This window comes from Eschrichtius robustus, chromosome 16, assembly GCF_028021215.1.
Source record: "Eschrichtius robustus isolate mEscRob2 chromosome 16, mEscRob2.pri, whole genome shotgun sequence".
In the NCBI taxonomy this organism is placed as follows: Eukaryota; Metazoa; Chordata; class Mammalia; order Artiodactyla; family Eschrichtiidae; genus Eschrichtius; species Eschrichtius robustus.
Genome location: NC_090839.1, coordinates 92,601,037 through 92,620,374, shown reverse-complemented (window position 1 = coordinate 92,620,374; position 19,338 = coordinate 92,601,037). Strand labels below are relative to the sequence as shown.

The 19,338-nt window shown below is 55.4% G+C and overlaps 1 protein-coding gene across 4 annotated transcripts in view; it reads right to left on the bottom strand.

Moving 5' to 3' along the window:
* Positions 1-19,338, bottom strand: part of C16H7orf50 (chromosome 16 C7orf50 homolog) — a 105,774-nt gene that overhangs the window by 67,349 nt on the left and 19,087 nt on the right. The gene's annotated exons all lie outside the window — the stretch shown is intronic.

Below are 19,338 nucleotides of genomic sequence, written 5' to 3'. Positions count from 1 at the left end.
CCCTGAAGCCACAGCGCAGAACTCTGCCCAGGGCGGCTGCCGTACCTTCCCTGGGCGTGAAGAGTGGCTTGCAGGGCACGTCCCGCTGAGAAAGTCCAGTGAGGTCCCCCGGAAGTCCCATCACCCCACCCTGACAACAGTGGTAACCTCTGCACTGGGCAACATGTGTAAAAGTCAGCCCCTTAAAGACATGGAAAATCGGAAAGGCCGGGGTCTCCCAGACCAATTTCTGGAAGAAAGCTTTAAATAGGGGATGTGAGTGATGGAGTTGAAGCCACCACAGGCCTAGCTGGGAAACGCCCATTAACAGTTTTTCGAAAGCAGCGGCTGCGGGTGGGGGCGGGGGCGGGGGAGGGGGCATTGGATGAATGCGTCCAACGCGTCCAAGGAGGCAATGCAGAGAGCAGGGAGAGGCCGCCGCGGCGAGTGGGGCGGGGGGCTTGGACCAGGAGGGGAGCACTTGGCGTGGTGAGAGCGGTGGGACTCTGGGTACATCCTGAAGTCAACAGGACGCAACAAGACTCCCGGATGGAAGAGACGTGGGACCAGAAGGACAGACACCGTGTGGTGCTACTCACAAGGTCCTGGGGGAGTCAGGGTCGCAGAGACAGAAAGCAGAGGCTGGGGGCCAGGGCTGGGGGAGGGGAGGGGCGGCCGTGTTTCATGGGGGCAGAGCCTCAGTTCGGGAAGACGAGAAAGTTCTGGAGACGGACAGTGGGGATGGCGGCACAACAGTGAGAGCGTGCTTAATGCCCCTGAACTGGACACTGAAAAACGGCTAAAGTGGTTGATTTTATTACGTTATGCATACGTTACCAGAATAAAATTAACAAGAATAAAGAGAAGGAATTTTGCCTGAGCAATGATGTTGCCGTTGTTTCTCTGGGGAAGGTGGTGGATGGAACGCTCGCGGAGATGGAGACCTGGATTTCGGGCAGCTAAGTCCGAGGTCACGGTGAGGCACCCGGGCGTCTGCTGAGGGGCGAGGCTACAGGTGTGGCGCACGCGGAAAGTCTGCGGGAGCCACATACGTCGGGCGTGTGGCAGCGGCACTGAGAGCCAAGATGCCAAGGCGAGCGCGGGGCGGCGCGGGGAGAGAAGAGGGCTCCTCACGTGGATGGAGCAGGCGCCATGGAGCGCGCACCCCTCGGGGAGGAGCGGAGGGCAGCCTGTGGCCGACAGTGGGCGAGGCCCTTGGTCCACGGCCGGCGGGGAGCTGATGGGGAGCGAGGGTGGGGTGTGGAAGCAGATGGTCCCCGTCGAGCCCTCAGGTGAGGCTGCAGCCCAAGGGCTGAACCAGACGGCGCAGCAAGGCCCCACCCAGACCCCCACGCCCGGCTCTTTGAAGCCCCAGAATTTTGCAGTAATTTGTTACACAGCAAGAGGTGACTAACATATAGGGCTTGTCCAGCAGAAACAAAGACCTGCAAATCCCAAGACCTTGCAATTCCACCCCAGGCCTACGCCCCAGAGAAGCCGTGTCCACGTATGAGGGCGTCACCCGTAACTGCCAACAACTCAGAGGACCTAATGGATGAACTATGTTCCTGCGCCAATAAAAAGTAACAATCCAGAGCTATAACAACAGCATGGAGAACGCTTACAATAAACGTTAGTCAGAAAAGCAAAATACAGGGGCTTCCCTGGGGGCACAGTGGTTAGGAATCCTCCTGCCAACGCAGAGGACATGGGTTCAATCCCTGGTCCGGGAAGATCCCACATGCCGCGGAGCAACTAAGCCCATGCGCCACAACTACTGAGCCTGCGCTCTAGAGCCCGCGAGCCACAACTACTGAGCCCGTGCACCTAGAGCCCGTGTTCCGCAACAAGAGAAGCCACCGCAAGTGAGAAGCCTGCGCACTTCAACGAAGACCCAACGCAGCCTAAATAAATGAATAAATTTATTTTAAAAAAAAGAGCAAAATACAGGAAAGCGGGGATGGTGGTGGTGGTGGGATGAACTGGGAGGTTGGGATGGACACGTATACACTAATATGTATAAAACAGACAACTAATAAGAACCTGCGGTATAAACAAATGATGATAAAATAAAAATTTTTTAAAAAGCAGCAAATACAAAAGTAGGATGCAATTCCAACCATGTAAAGTTCAACTACAAGCAAAACCAAACTATTATTTAGGGATGCATCACAGGAAATATTGATACAAGTCTAAAGAAAAGCAGGGGGATGAAAGAGGCGCTGAGTTTTGTTTCTCGACCCAGCTGTGGTTTCCTTTAAGCTGTATGTACCTCCTATTTGCTTACTTTACAATAAAAAAGGAAGGAAAGAAATCCACCATACAAAGTATGCCTGTCTGCGGCCATAAATGAAATTCTTCCACTTAAATCACAGCTGCTCAGTTTAAAACTCCAGGCTCAAATCAGAATTTAATACTGAAATTCACTACCATTTCCCAGGTAAAGTGGTCACCTTCACTAACCCACACTCCCTGCACCTGTTTCTGAAAGTCAGGTCAAGTAAAGGCTAGAAATTAGATATGACGCTGGTAACACCAGACCCAGAATTAGAAACTTCAACGAGAAAAGGACAGCGATTCTTTTTTGCCTCAAAATACAGCCTGAAGGAAAGAATTTCCCCTCAGTGGGTAAGCCTGAGAAGAAAGAGCTGCACGTGAACAGAGGAGCGCCAGGGCGGGAAGATGCATTGGGGTGCGGGGGAGGGGGGGCAGCCCGCCACGCTGAGTTAACCCAAGCCCCACCCAAGTCCCCGGGGGCCCCCAGGGCTCCAGCCAGGGGAGAACGCGGGGCAGCAAGACACACAGAAAATGGCACGTGGATGAGTGTCTTTCTTACAAACTACAGGGAAACACAGTTTACATGCACGGGAATCTTGGAACCTCCCCGCCAGTTACAAATTCCCACTCCCTCTTCAGACACGCGGGGCACCTGGGCGACCCGAGAGAAGAGGACGAGCGTGCCAGCAGCCCGGCTGCTCAGAAAACCCGCCTCCACCCCGGAGACCCCGATGGCTGGCAGGGCCCTGGTACCGGCTACGCAGCCCAGGCTCCAGGGCCAGGAGCCCTGCTCGGCCAGATGGGGCGGAACGCACGCCCATGCCCGGGGAACACACTCTGCCAGGGCCGGAGCCCAGCCCACACTCGCCAGTGTGCCTGCACACACATGTGCACACACAGACACGGACACACACACATGCCCTCATGACAAAGACCCGCAAGCACACACTCACGCAGACGTGCACACGCACACACACTCCCCGCGCGCTGTCCGCATCTTGGCTGACGGGGTCCCTGAGCCTGCCCTGGGGGACCCTCCGCGCCACCAGGAGGCACATTTCGAAACCCCGCTCTGGTCCCCGGGGCGTGGTGCTCCATTAACCTCTCCCAAACAAAGCCCATTGCGGAGGGCCCCGAGCCGACTGCACAGCAGACGCTCAGGGCGAGGCCAGCGGCCGGCCTGGCCGGAGGTCTCGGGGTGCAGCTTTCTTTCAGGTGAAAGAAAAGCAAGAGCAGCTCGTGTGGAAAAGCACCGCCTGCCCCACACGGACCAACAGGACTCACCATGCTTACCTAAGCAGGAGGAGACCCCAGCCTCCAGGGTCGTCAACAGGCACCAGGGTGACACGGCAGCAGACGAGGCGTGGTCACCTGGAGGCTCCGTGCCCCAAAGGCCATTGTCACACAAGTCACCCTTCATTTGTCCGTTGGTTTCCAGCGTTCAGCTGTATCGTCAGGCATTTACTGATGAGACTCTTGACCAAGTCTGACTTCCTGGTATGAAGTCCAGGACGCACACTTTCATTCATTACTGACGTTAAAAAACAAACTGCCCTCCCCTGCCCTCCCTCGCGTGAGCTCCTGGCACCGACACAGGCTGTGACTCCTCTGCAGCACAGAGCGGGGGAGGGGGCCAGGGGTTCCTGGGGGGTCTGACCCTGCAGCCAGAACTCAGTGTAAACAGAGGACTAATTCATAAAACTGCTAAATCCCAACAAATGTAGAAATTTGCTCGAATCAGTTTCTATGCCTCTACACAAACACTAATTCCACCCTCCAGAAAGGACATACGTTAACACGTATGTCTCCCATTCTCATCACCACAGAACACACATAGCTGCCGCATACAAGCGTGTCCTCGAGGCACCGTGTCAGCTATTTGGCACGTTACCTCGCGGCAGCCTAGGCGACCCGTGACCAGGCCGTACTGTCTCCACTTGACGGTGTCAGAGAGAAGCGTGGTGCCCAAGGTCACGACCACCCGGCGCCCTGCGTAAGCCTCTGTCCACCTGAGCCAAGCGGTACCAAGTCCTACCCCACAGCCCTGCTCTGAACTTGGAAGTGGGGCGGCGAGCCCTGGCCGGCGACCAAGGCGGGCACTTTCCCCGGCACCCCCCATCTTTCCAGTAACGGGTGCCTGTTCTGACTGGGCTCCTGGCTGCCCAGCTGCAGGTCACGGGTCCAGGCTGCCCGCAGCTTCCTGGTCGGCTCCTGAAGATGAGGCCACTGACCCTCGCTGTCTGCCCCCGCCCGGCACTAACGGCACACGTGGGGTGGGCTCCCACCGACCGTACACCGGGGCAGCAGCCCAGGGGCGGCAGGACAGCGAGGCCAGAGGAGCCGGGTCCCTGCACGACCCTAGGAATCAGCCGCCCAAGCCCGGGCCGCTTGCCTCCGCACTGTGAAATTTCCATCCTATGTAAGGCACTGGACTTTGGGGTCTCCGCGTCACGGCAGTTGGCCTGTGCCCTGACACGTGTCTGTCCGTAAGCCTCCGTCTGTGTCCAGTTTTTGGCCCTTCCTGCATGCTGAGCCCTGTCCTGGCACCCGCCCCATTCCTGGTCATGGTACCACACTATACACACCCCAGACCCAGGTCCCTCAGTCACACACTTCAGCCCCTGCCCCGTGCCACGTGGGGCCTGGTTCCAGCCGTCCCGCACCTCCAGGCCAGGCAGGCTGCTGCGTGGAGGCACCTGGCTTTGGTGGCCACCGTGCTAAGCCCTCAAGAACGGGCAGGGCTCTGTCAGGCCAGCAGAGGCTCAGGACGTAAAGACAGCATCGTCGGACCACACCTGGCGTCGGTGGTGAGCAAGGACCTCAACCGCCACTTTCCTTTGCCTTTTAAGACATCCCCTCCGAGCACACACTCAGAGCTGATCCACACCTAGAGGCCGGGGCCTCCAGTACATGCAGGTGTGTCCTGACACCCACACCTCCACAGCCGCGCTCAGGTGCACATCTGGGCAAACGTCCGTCAGTGTATGTTCCCGGGGTCGGCCCAGCTTAGACCAGCCGTCCTCGGCCAGCAGAAGCCCCCCAGGGGCCGTACGTTTACACCAGACGCCACTTCTGCCCCTCACAGCGGGAGACATGAGCGCTGTGCCTGGGAAAACCATCTTCAAAGCAGCAACTGTTTTCCCAGCTGTGGACACTCCATCCTGGGAAAGCTTTTCATTCCACTGCAAAAATACTTTTGAGAAGACTGAACAAATACTCGGCTTCATCTGTCCATTCTGGTATTTTAGACCCAAAACTGGAGAACTTTCTCGAGTACGTGGTCTGATGAACCAGTGACTAACATTCCTTATAATCATGAGTGAACCTTCTAACGAAATAAGCTTCCTGAACTAAATGTGGTGTCAACTCACTTAACCGAGAACGATAAACCAAGTGGTTTCCTGTGAACGGCGGGAAGTGGAGGTGATCTCAGCAGAGACAGGACCCCAGGCCAGGGGGTCACAGTGACGTGAAAGTTCAGGGAGTGACTGCGGCCCCCTCCCAACGCCAGGACACAGCAGACCCCCCCAGCAGACCCCCCGGGAGACCAGGCTCCGGGCAGCCCTGCCATCACCGCGTGAGGGCCCTCCTCGCACAGAAGGGGGTGGTCCCGGCCCCGGCCTCCCTCGGGGACGAGGGGGGGCAACCCTGGGCTTCCAGGGATGCGGCAGAAGGATGGGGCTGCCTGACCCCAGGTCAGAGTGTGGTTCCGACCCCAAAATGGCCAAAGGACTACAAACCAGTGAGAGTTTAATCGTTACTCACGTCACAGACCGTCTGGGCTAAAGAGAGGTGGGGAGACCTGAAAGCCAGGCAGGGAGGAGGGCCCAGGCTCAGTCAACGTGCCGACACTGCTCTGCGCTCCTCCACGTTCTCTGTGTTTTCCACAGTGGGTGTGTTCTGCTTTTATAAGGTGGGGGACGACTTTGTTTTTTAAAATTAAATTAAGGATGATGTTGGAAATGACACTATAAACCGAGCCTGCACGAAGAGGCCCCTGTGCCAGATACGCCTTCACAGAGGGACCAGAGCGGGAAAGAGTGGGGCTTTCAGGGCGGAACTGGGGGGCAGGAGGGGGGAGCTTCCCTTTTTCAACTTTCCTTCATGATTTCGACGCTGTTTATTCAGGAAGTAGGCACAGCGGCGCAGGGCACGCAGCACGAAGGCCTCACTGGGATGAGGGGCTTTCATTCCCACGATCTTAGATGCCGGGTAGTGGCCCGCGGGGACGTTGCGGGACCTCCCGGACTCCAGGGCGCATGTGGGCACCAGCGGGAGATCCAGACCAGCCAGAACGAGGACCTGCCTCCGCGTCCCAGGTCTGCGCTGGGGGAGGGGACAGCAGAGGCCACCTGTCCTGGCTGCCCGTGGCCGGAGGGGAAGGCAGACGGGCTGGCGGAGGCTGGAGGCCTCCACGCAGGCTCTCAGGCTGGGCTCTGCTCACGTCGGAGGGAGCACGGGCCAGGGTGCGTGCAGGGAGGAGCGTCGGGAGGAGCACGGTCCGAGGGCAACGGCTTGGGGGAAGCGGTCAGATCCAGGACGTCCTTTACCGTAGAGAAGACAGTGCAAAAGCGGCCAGAGAAGACGCTACCGGGGTCAGGGACCCCAAGACCGAGCTGCTCGCTCAGACATGCGCCCCGTGAGCACCTCCAGGCAGCCCTCCACGCTGGTCTTCCGGCAGCTGGACCAAGTGAGAGACCGGTGGAGAGGAGCCAGACCACAGTGCACCCCGGCGGCAGAGGGAGGTCGCGGGCGGGGACGACGAACAGGCTATGTTCTGAGGGGGGGCTGGGAGGGGGGGTCCTCCAGGTCTCACAGAAAACGCAGCAGCTGGCGCTCCTGGGAGCCCCCCACCTTCCTACACTGACCGGGGAACCAAAGGGCTGGCACAGGCACCAACCTGGCGGCCGGCAGCGGGGCCCTGCAGCCTGGGAGCGGCCAAGGGGCTGTCTGTCTAGGGCAAAAGCCATAAAAATAACTTGGCTGGAAAAATATCTGAACCATTAGGACAGAGCCCTCAGCACAAGGGTTTTCTCAAATCTATACAGAAAAGGTGAACTTTGTAACAGAACTGGTAAAAACACACAGGCAGCTCACAAGAGAAAAACAAGTGATGGTTCACGGTAGCAATCAAAGAAACTGAAATCACAACAACCATGAGTGACCTTTTTCTCTCTGTCACACCAGGAAACATGGAAGACGTTATGACACCCAGGTCTGGTGCGGGCGCCCTCACACACGGAAAAGACACTGTGTCCGCTGTAGGACTCCAAGGACACACCCCAAAGTATAAACCGCAGCGTTCTCTCGGGGTGGCAGGATTCATCTGTCTGGTTTCTTCTGTATGTTTCTATTTTTTTTTTTTTTCCATTTGGCCATGTATATATAACTCAGGAAAAATAATAAACATTCCTTTTTTAAAAGTACGTTTTGCTGAGCTATTTTCTGCTGACCACGAGGAAGCAAAGCTCACAAACATGGCCCTGGCTGACCAGGCGGCAATTAAAGCATTAGAAACCGACGTGTGGACAGCTGGACTTGGGGGCGGGGAGGGGACAAGGGCGACGGGTCTCCACGGCAGCAGGACGCTGAGCAGTTTCCAACTCTTCCCTAATGGTTCAGAGTCAACAAACGAGCCGAGAAAACCCATTTTAGAGACAGAGGTACACAAGGTCGCGGCCAGCCTACTAACAGACCACGGGCCCTGGGGCCGCAGCCCCGAGGAGCTCCTGGAAAAGGGGACAAGGACGTCACACAGCAGGGATGACAAGGGCCACATCGAACACGGACGCAGCAGCACGGTGCCGCCAGCAGGCCGGGAAGGCTCTCCCGTACGGCCCACCCAGCAGCAGCCAGAATTGATAAGGCTGACAGCACACATATCACCAAACTCTGGAAAAACGAGAGTTTAATTCTGCCCCTGCCAGTTCCCAGGACAACTCCAGCCGTCCTCATCAACGCGAGCGCTGCGATCAGAAAGACTGAAATATTAAAGCAGCGAGATGCCAAACACTAGTGGAGATGCAGAGAAGCCGGATCCCTCGCACGACGGGGGCATGTAAGGGGGCGGCCGCCCCGAAGGTGGGTAGCCGCCAAGCACCGACACGAGCACGGACCACACGACCAGCCGTTATGCTCCCGGGCGGTTTCCCCGGAGAGAGGAACACATGTTCATGGACGTTCACAGCACTTTGGTGGTAAAGCCAAGACTGGAAACCACCCGAGTGTCCTTCACTGAATAGCGAAGGGCTGCAGAGCAGTGGCCCAGAAGCCAGTGGTGACAGCAGCTCTGTGTCATGACACCTGCGGTAAAACTGCAGAAACGCACGCACGCCGGCAAAACTAATGGCATGTGAGAGAGCTCTGCGGGCGGCATCGATGTCCCTCCTGGCTGCAACACCACAGTCCGTTACCACTGGGGCAAACCGGGCACAGGGCACACGGGCCTCCCTATAGTTTCTGCAACTTCCTACGTAACCTACAGTTATTTCAAAAATAAATTCTTTTTAACAAAAGCGAGAGCCCCAGGCCCTCAACACGAACGCTGAGCCCCTCGGCCACCCGTCCAGGACCCTCCAGGCAGGCCTGGGGCCCAGCCCAGCGTTCAGAACGCGGCTCCTGTCACAGCGAGAAGAGTCCGCACCAACACCGCCCGACGCCACGATGGAGCGCCACGCTCCAGGGCACGCGCGGTGGAGCAAGACCTGGAAGGACCGCAGCAGCCCCTGCCCACCGGGCGGTCTCACCTGAGCGCTCCCCGATGCCGCGGTTCTCCTGTCATCAGTCCCGTGTGGGGCGGTGCCCGCGGCAACCTTCAAACGGCGGCCAAGAGCCCAGAGGCCCCCGACCTTCCCAGGGAGGCGGCAGGTCGGTGAAGCCACGGGCCCAGGGAAGGGCTTCCTGCCGTCGGAGACCAGGAGAGACTGGAATTCGGGGCAGAAAGATCTAGTGCCTGAGCGACCTCGGCCGGGGAGGGGCTGCCCTGAAGCCGGGGAGCAGCTCAGACTCGGGGTGCCCGGGAGGGGGTGTCCTCCCAGCTGTGGGGGGTACTCCGGCCAGGCCAGGGCCCCTCCACCGCCAATCTGGGGGCGTCAACGTCATCCCCACGCCTGGCACTGCCAGCCTGTCCCTGGGGGCTCCTGCCCCGGAGGCAGCGCTTGGCTGCGACAGAGACCCCGGGCCGCCGAGCCCCAGATGCCCCCCAGGAGGGGCTCTCCAGATCCTGAGTTGACTTAGACTAACTCTGCCGAGGGGGGAGAGGGGACGGCGACCAAAACCATCGACCGAAGTACAGAACCAACCATTTCTGGAACGCGAAGAGCCGGCCGGAGGGGAGGCTCCTGGCGCCTAGGAACCACGGGCCGCGGCGCCGCTCGGGCCTGAGCGATTCGCAGGGCCGGGAGTTTGCCCGTGGGCTCAGGTGGCCTCCAGCAGCGGCGGCGAGGGGCCGAAGCGCAGCTCAGGGCCCCCGGGTGGAGGGTCAGAGGGCGGGACTGATCCGGGAGGGCCCCTGGAGCCACCTCATGCCTCCCGACCGGCTGCAAGCACCCAGCCCCCAGCAACGCCTTCTGGCCAAGGGACCGGGGCTCCTGTGTCGTCCCTGTGTCAGTGTGCACACGTGTAAGACGTGTGTCTCACACTGGGCTGCGGTCAACGTTTCAGAGTGAATGATCTGGCCGAATCACGTTGAAGTCTCTGGTTTCTTGAGGAATGCTCACCTTTTGAGATAAAAAAGATTCAAAAAGATGTGTCTGAGTTTATAAGCCGTAACTGGTTCTTTGGGGAGAGGCTTTTACTGAGGGGAGGGGTTGTGTGTTTTCCATCGCGTTTGTAGTCTGAATCTTACCCCGTGCTCTCCAGGCGTGTGTGGGGACAGAAAAGCCTGTACCATCCTCGCGGACACTAAGGGCTACCGGTGGCCAGGCTCAGCTTCCCAAAGCCACCCACACGCTGTCTGCTACTTAGTGCAAATCAGAGGAAATCGGTGAAAAACATCAACTACTTCCAAGGTCAGAAGCCACTCACCATCAGATTTTCTATGTTGCGTGAGATTTTTCCACCCAAACAGGAACCGATGTGGTTGTGAACCTGACACTAAGCGACGTGGTAAGTTAACCACAGCTCCATCTAAAAACGAGTAGAATTTGACATACCTGCTATTTTTTGGCTACAAGTATAGGCTGAAAAAGCCAGTGCAAATGACTATAACTAGGAGGACACCTTGAAGCTCCCTAACCTCTACCCCATGCCCCACCTCGCCTTATTCACCTGCCTAGAGAAAACTCTCAGCAGGTTATCAGAATTCGTTGAAAAAAAGATGTAATAATTAACACTCCCATAACCTATTACGTGTTAAAACATATAAATTAACGCAACATTAAGTAAAATCTGTTTTTAGCAGCACAAAATCCCGATTTTTAATATGAATTTGCTGAACACATGTCCCAATTTGATCTCAGGGAGCTGCTGCTAAGTTTTATCAGTTATAGAAAAGTTAGGTTAAGGGTCAACATGGAGAAGGTGAGAAAACAGGGAGAAGAAGAAAAATCAGAAGGTTGGCCAGGCCAAGAAGATCAATTTCAGAAAGGAACTCGGGCAGAGAGAATGTGCCCGGAAGGCAGAGGAGCACAGCACGTGGCTGAGTCAGGACTGATGGGGAGAAGCGGGAGGGCTACCGACAACCCCAGGACATCTTCCACCCTGGATCACAACAGGCCTGCAGTCCTGCACAGACCCGCCTTCACCACAATGGTGCATTTTAATGGTATGTTACACAAAAAACAGACAACCGAAGTCTCCACCAGGTGGGCTACAGGGACACTGTCCAGGTCACGTACTCACTGAGAAACAAGTTAGATCTCTCCAGAGAAAACCGTAAAACTTTCCTGAATGACATAAAAAAACCACCTCAATAAACCATGAAAGATTTCTCAGGAAATCTGAAAGTGGATTGCAAAATTCAAACCAAAAAGAAAACATGACAAAGGCCCAGAACCCTGTCCCAAAAAACAATAAGTACTTAGTGTACTAGATATTAAAACATATTTTTAAGAACTAAAGTATTAAACAGTGTGGCAAGGAGCAAGTTAAATTATGGTACAACAAGATAACAGAATATTATACAACTTTTTTAAAGGATAGGCTATTCCAACAAGAATTCTAAGACAATTCAATAAGAAGAGTATTTTCAACAAATGGTGTTGGGACAACCAGACACCCACATGCAAAAGAATGAAGCTGGACCCTTACTTCACACCATACACAAAAGTTAACTCAAAATGGATCAAAGACTAAAATGTAAGAGCTAAAACTATAAAACACAGAAGAAGATACATCTTCTCCTATAAATCTCCATGATCCTGGATTTGGCAATGGTTTCTTAGATATGTATGACACCAAAAGCATGGGCAACAAAAGAAAAAACAGATTAATTAGACTCATCGAAATTTAAAATGTCTGTGTTTCAAAGGACAACATCAAGAAAGTAAAAAGATGGGAATTCCCTCGGTGGTCCAATGGTTAGGACTTGGCGATTTCACTGCCCGGGGCCTGGGTTCGATCCCTGGTCGGGGAACTAAGATCCCACAAGATGTGCAGCCAAAACAAACAAACAAACAAAAAACAACAACAAAAAAACAAAACAGAGAGAGAGAAAGTTAAAAGGCAATGGACAGAAGAAAATGTCTGCAACCCACATATCTGATAAAAGAATTGTACCTAGAAATCATAAAGAACTCTTACAACTCAATAAATGAGACAATTTTTAAAATGGAGAAATGTCTATTCAAACCCTTTGCCCCAAGAAAATATACAAATGGCCAATCAGCACATGAAAAGATGCCCAACATTATTGACCACTGAGGAAATACAAGTCAAAACCACAAGAAGACACCACTTCACACCCAGCAGGATGGTGAGAATCAGACAGAGAACAGTGCTGGCGAGGACGTGGAGAAAGTGGAATTCTTACACGAGGCTGGTAGTGGAACGAGATGTACAACAGGGCAGATGCTGCAGAAAAGTCCGGTGGTTAGGAGTTAAGTACAGAACTACCATATGGTCCAGCAATTTCACTCCTGGGTCTATAGCCCAGGAATTGAAAACAGGTATGTAAACAACAATGGGCACACGAATGTCCCCAGAAGCACCGTTCACAGCAGCCACAGGTGGACACAGCCTGACCAGTAACTAAACAGAATGCAGCGTATTCACATAAAGGAACGTTATCCAGCCACGAAAATTCAGGAATGAAGCACTGACACACACGACCACGTGGATGAACCTCGAAAACCTGATGCTAAGTGAGGGAACTCAGACACGATGTGTGACACAGGTCACATACTGTATGCTCCCTGTACAGGAAATCCCCAGAAGAGGTAACCCAGGGAGACAGAACGTGGGGGAACCGGGGCTGGGGCAGGGTCGGGAGGGAGTGCCCCGCAAGTTCAGGGTCTCCCTCCAGGTGAGGACGATGCCGTGCGGCTAGACAGAGAGGGACGGTCACACAACACGTTCGTGTGCAGAAGTGTTGCTGTAAAGTGGTTACTTTTATATCCGGCCCGTCAGCTCCCATCACAATCCTGGACGTTTAATTCAGTCCCCAGACCCTCCTGAGCTCCGCCTATGTTAGCGTTGCTGTGTCCGTCCTGTGCACCAACAAGCCCCATTTCAATTCTTAAATATATGAACTGAATCTCCTGGCAACCAGCACTTTAAAAAACAGAACTACCCTGAAAAGGACACGTGACTGTCTGCTTTAGAAAAAGCCTCCACATGGTCAGTTTGGATAAACAGATTAGTAGAACATACAACATGATAGAACATGTTCTATCAAAAGGACAGAAAAAAAATGTCAGATCCCTGCCTCACATAACACAAATTTCAATTCATTTAAAAAACTACAAGAAGTGGAGAAAAATATAAGAAAATGTTTGTAACTGTGGAAGAGAGAACTTTTTAAGGGAACAAAAAAAGAACAAAAACAGACACCACAAAGCAAAACTGACAGACAGTCGCCTGCACACGACCAAAAGCCCCACGGAAACATCAAATTCAGGAGACAAAAGACACATGGGGAGAAAGTCCATGTATTAGACACACAAAAAGTCCTTTTTCACAAAAGCCAATCAATTCAACAGAAAAATAGGCGAAAGATGTGATGAGGAAATTCATAGAAGACAAATGCTTAATAACTAACTGAAAAATGTCCATCTCACTAGGGATCAGGAAAATAGAAATTAAAAACAGATTCTACTCTTCACCCACCAGATTGGTAAGAATAAAAGATGGATAGTACCCAGTGCAAGCTGTAATGCCAGGACATGAATTCTGGGGCCCTGAGGCATCATGTATCAGATTTCAAATGCTGCGTCTCCAAGAGAAGCATCACACAGGCACACAGACCTAAATGGGCCTCTCTCCAAGAAGACACACAGATGGCCGACAGGCACATGAAAAGATGCTCAACACCGCTATTATTAGAGAAACGCAAATCAAAACCACAACGAGGTACCACCTCACACCGGTCAGAATGCCCATCGTTAAAAAGTCTACAAACAATAAATGCTGGAGAGGGTGTGGAGAACAGGGAACCCTCCTACACTGTTGGTGGGAATGTAAATTGGTGCAGCCACTATGGAGAACAGTATGGAGGTTCCTCAAAAAACTAAAAATAGAGTTGCCCTATGATCCAGCAATCCCAGTCCTGGGCATATATCTGGAAAAACACTAATTCGAAGAGATACATGCACCCCTATGTTCATAGCAGCACTATTCACAATAGCCAAGACACGGAAACAACCTAAATATCCATCGACAGATGAATGGATAAAGATTTAGTACATATATACAGTGGAATACTACTCAGCCATAAAAAGGAATGAAATAATGCCATTTGCAGCAACATGAAGACCTAGAGATTATCATACAAAGCAAAGTAAGCCAGACAGAGAAAGACAAATACCATATGATATCACTTATATGTGGAATCTGAAATACGACACAAATGTACTTATCTACAAAACAGAAACAGACTCACAGACATAGAGAACAGACTTGTGGTTGCCAAGGGGGAGGGGAGATGGGGGAGGGGTGGACCGGGAGTTTGGGATTAGCAGATGCAAACTAGTACATAGAGAATGGATAAACAACAAGGTCCTACTGTAGAGCACAGGGAACTATATTCCATATCCTGGGATAAACCAGCATGGAAAAGTATATGAAAAAGAATGCATATGTATAACTGAATCACTTTGCTACACAGCAGAAATTAATACAACGTCGTAAATCAACTATACCTCTATAAATTGAAAAATAAATAAATACGTACAGTCTACTCTCTGTCAATTATACCTCAATAAAGCTGTTTTGAAAAACCACACACACAGTAAGACACGACGACACCCACAAGAGAGGCCGACAACAGCAAGTGGAGGCAAACGCGCGGAGCACCGCGAGCCTCCACGCGGCTGGAGCCTCCACGGTGGCGCAGCCTCCTCAGAGGACAGCTTAGCAGTTCTGTAAGGTGAACACACACTTCCGTACGATCCTTCCCAGTCCTAGGAATCTACCCATGAAAAACGACAGCAGAGGCCCTTGTACACAGCACACTGAAAACAGCCCCAAACTGGCAACAACCCAAATGTCTAGACCCAGGTGATGGAGAGTACAGTGTGACGGGTCCAGAGGAAAGGGGGACACGGGGGGCGGGGGGCGGGGGTCGCAGGCTGGCCCCCCCCGGGCAGGGGCGGGGCCTCGGCGCATCACAGAGCCTCTCTGGTCTCAGGGGCCCGGTCTCGGAACCCCTCCTAGCCCCGCAAGCCCCCAGTTTACAGCTCCCAGGGGCTGACCACCGAGCACTCAGTGCTCACAAAGTAGGAAACGAGAACAGTGGAACCAGGGAATTTCTGCTAAGAAAAACAAGTCGGGCTCCCAGGGAGCTGTCTGTAAAGATCAGCAACCCCTCACCCGGGCTAGTTTAACGACCAGAAGTCTGCTGCCAGACCAGAAACATTTCTTGAGGCAAAATACCATTGGTATGAAGTCATTTTGCTGAGCAAATTCTCAAGGCCATGAAGTTCACAACCTCGTCTGATGGTTCTGAAGCACTTGTGGGCTTAATGCCCATGTAATTCCTCTGATTTTTCCAGGTTGAAAAGGCAGGAGAAAAGATGCCCCATGTTGAGCTTTGCTTCCTTTCCACACGAAGGACACGGCGTGGCCTCCTACAGCCCAGCTGCCCCCGTCACGTGTCAGCAGGGCCCACGAGGACACGACAGACGCACATGGCTGCGCTGGGCCCTCGGGAGCCCGGGGCTTGGGGGTGGCGCACACCGTGTTCCAAAGGCACAAAGTGGCGCCCATCCCTCCAAAAGTACGCGTCACTCCCCACTCCAGATGGTCACTCCAACCAACGGAGGGCCATCTGGTCAACACGTGCAAGCTCTTCCTCCCTGGACGTCAGCGTTTACAGCCAAGAGCGAGCCAGACGCACTCCCCACACGGTCTGGGCCAGGCGGCCGGGGAGCATGGTGACACCTCAGCCAGTGTCCTTGTATGACCAGAGTCAGGAAACCCAAGAAGGGCCTCTCCTCCCCACCAGCTGCCCAGGGACCATGCCCGTGACCCGGCCTCTCCGGCCAACTCCCCTGTGAAGCGGCAGTGCACCCACACCTCCGCCCCTGGCATCTCAGGGCTGCCAGAACCCAAGGTCAAAGTGCTTCTGTGAACGGAAATGTGCTTTGCAGACATAAGAGGTTCTTCTTAGCGAGACCCAGAGTCAAGAGCTGAGCTAACCAGCCCTTGGCTCCCCCCACTCCCCCCTCCCGCTCACCCATCTCCCCCAGATTCCCCCACTGCCCCCCAGATCCCCTCACTCCCCCCACACCCCCACAGCTCCCCCCACTCCCCCCCAGCTCCCCCCACACACCCCCAGCTCTCCCCACTCCCCCCCAGCTCCACCCACACCACTCACTCCCCCCCCAGCTCCACCCACTCCGCCCTCCCCCATCTGTAGACAGCCTGAGTGTATTTACAGCAGCAGGAGGCAGCCAGCTCGGCCTAGGTGCACCGTCCAAGGCGGCAGTCACTGGCTCCAAGGGTGACAGCTGCTCTGGTGTGTCTCCCCAGCCCCCAGGTCCGGCTCAGCGTCTGGGGCGGTACCTCCCCAGGGAGGGCGGGGTGGGGGGCTGAGGCCTGCAGACCCCTCACCCCCACACAGCCGTGCTCGCTAGACCAGTCCTCCCGACCCTGTCAAGCCGGAGCCTCCTCCGGAAGGGGTCCGGGGACGTGAAGACAGAACCGGACCCCATCTGCCCGGCCCTAAGCCCAGCTCACGGGGAGGGTTAATAAGAAGCTACCAGACGGGCAGACATGGGCCAACTCCGAGACCCCTGTGCTCGAGCACCACCCTCGGAAGAGAAAATGCCCTCGAACCCCCCACCTCGCGAGCCCCCCCCCAGCAGGACGGGGAAGAGGGCAGGCGCGGGGCAGGGCCTCCCGGAAGCAGCAGCCGGCAGCACAGAACCAGCACCGGGAGGACTCGTCCCCGCCTCGGGGGCACCACAGGCCACCCCCTCCTCCACTATCGCAGCCCACGCGCCCCTCGGGTCAACGTTGGGCAGGAGCAAGAAGTGGACGGGGGGGCTCAGCCGCACAGATGTCACATGCTGTGGACAAGAGCACCAGGGCAGCGGGGACGGGACAGGACAGGACAGGAGAGGGGTGGGGCCCCCCCGCCGAGCGCCCCCCCCGTGGGGCTCCCAGTGCGTGAAGCACCCCCCCATCGGGGCTCCTTCAGCCCTCCTGGCGCGGGCTCAGGGCCTGGGCTGTGGGAAGTGACTGCACAGGGACCTGAGGGTCCCTGCACGGGCATTTCCGGGAGGACAGCGCCATGGCCCGAGAGCGGACATTGGCTCCTTGGGGCTCCTTGCAGGGGCTGGCGCAGGAGCTGGGGCGGGGACAGTGCAGTACTTTTCCACGGGCTCCCAGTGACGGGAACGTGCTCTCCAGGCCCTGGCCACCCACCCTCTACAGGCGGAAGGGTCCCTCCTCTAACAAGGCCTAACACAGCAGCTCCCCAGGTTCCCACGAGAGCGGAGAGCGAGCGGGTGAGAGCATTCTGATGAGCAGAGACCAGGATGTGGTCTCGAGGAAGCACAGTCTCCATTTCCTCGGGACACCAGCCCCGAGCCCAGCCCCGAGCCCAGCCCCGACCGCGCAGGGACCCACCCGAAACCCCCCAGCGCCCCTGGGGACCAAGGCGAAGCTGCAGAGCACAGACCCCATGGGGACCATGTGCACAAGTTACTAACCAACCAACCAACCAAAAACCGAGGCAGCAAGAGAGACCGGAAGGAAACATACCCAAATTCTTCTTCCTGCTTTTGTTTTCCAAATTTCTTTTAATCAACATGTACTTAAATAACAAAAAAACAATCACTTTTTTAAAAACTGCCTGAATTTAAGAATCATTACCCATCTCAGGCAGAACCTTTACGCTGGGCCAATATCTATCATGAACCCACACAGTTTTGGGGGTCCTGCCAGTGACCAGCGGCCAGCAAGCAGAGACCACTCAGAAAGCTAGAGATTTATAACAAAATTACAAGTCACCAGGACTTGTCACTTGGAGTTCGTTTTAAAGAAATTGGAGGAGTCTAGAAAAAGTAGGAAACTGTCCAGGAAAGGCCCAAGCAATTCACATGTACTGGAGCTTCTGCAGGGACTGGGGGCCAGACCACCGAATGGGAACTGGAAGAGCTCTAAAAAACCAGTTTCCCTCTAGGGTCTAGAAACCAAAAAGGCCTGACAAAACTGGGGCTCCAGTGGCAGAGAAGGCGAGGACGACGAGAAGGGGCCCAGGGGACATGGGACTGGCTACGAGCCCGGGTGAGAGCAGGACGTGGGGGCTAGCTATGCGGCCTGGCTGGCTGACCTGGGTCCTGTAAGCGCGGGCCTTCTGCACAGGGAGAGGCGCCCTGGCTCGGGTGGCAACAGACCTGCGGTTCTCGGCCAGAGAGAAGGCAGAGAAAGGGGCACCCAGGACAGGTACGGTCCTGAGTGCCGGCCTGGCTTCCTCCCTGACACCCAGAGGTGGCAGCTGGAAGACGACCCCCAGACCCAGTGGAGCTGCTCTCTCGGCACAGGCCCTGCACCTGCCCACCCACCACGGACGAAGAGTGCCGTCACGCATCCCCCTGGCACAGAACTGCCCAGCCAGCCGGTGTCCTGGGGGTCGGACCAGCAGTCCTGTACGGAGCCCACAGCACGGTGGCCTGGGATCCACCCCAGGGTCCGGCTGGGCCTGCAGTCGAGGAGGCGCTGGACGACGGGCAGGCCCTCCTGCCCCAGCCCCTCCGCTATATGAAGGGGGTACATGCGCCCCGAGTCTCAGCAGCGTGCACGGCCCAGGCTTGAAACAAAGGCAGAGCTGGAAACACTGGGGCGTAAGAGTGACCAAACCGGGACTTCCCTGATGGCGCAATGGTTAAGAATCCACCTGCCAATGCAGGGGACACGGGTTTGAGTCCTGGTCCGGGAAAATCCCACATGCCGCGGAGCAACTAAGCCCATGCGCCACAGCTACTGAGCCTGCGCTCTAGAGCCTGCGAGCCACGACTACTGAAGCCCACGCACCTAGAGCCCGTGCTCCACAGCAAGAGAAGCCACCGCAATGAGGAGCCCACGCATGGCAACAAAGAGTAGACCCCGCTCGCCGCAACTAGAGAAAACCCGCGCGCAGCAACCAAGACCCAACGCAGCCAAAAAAAAAAAAGAGTGATGAAACCCACCAGCCACGCACCACCCATCCTGTCGGGGGATTTCCATCGCTTCCTTTCAGAAAGACCCGAACGAGGACCTGATCTAGTCGCCGATTAACGGTAGATACTCACAGGTAAGTCTGACAACTGCCCAAGTCACTCGACACGCTATGCGGGCGGCTCCGACGACACTTCCCTCCCCGTGGACCAAGGACGAGCACAGGGTCACCAGGCGCTCACGTGGGACGCGGGCTCGAGGCCACACCAGGTCAGCCTCACGCACGGTCGGCACCTTCACCCACCACTCAGGGCCCAGAAAAGC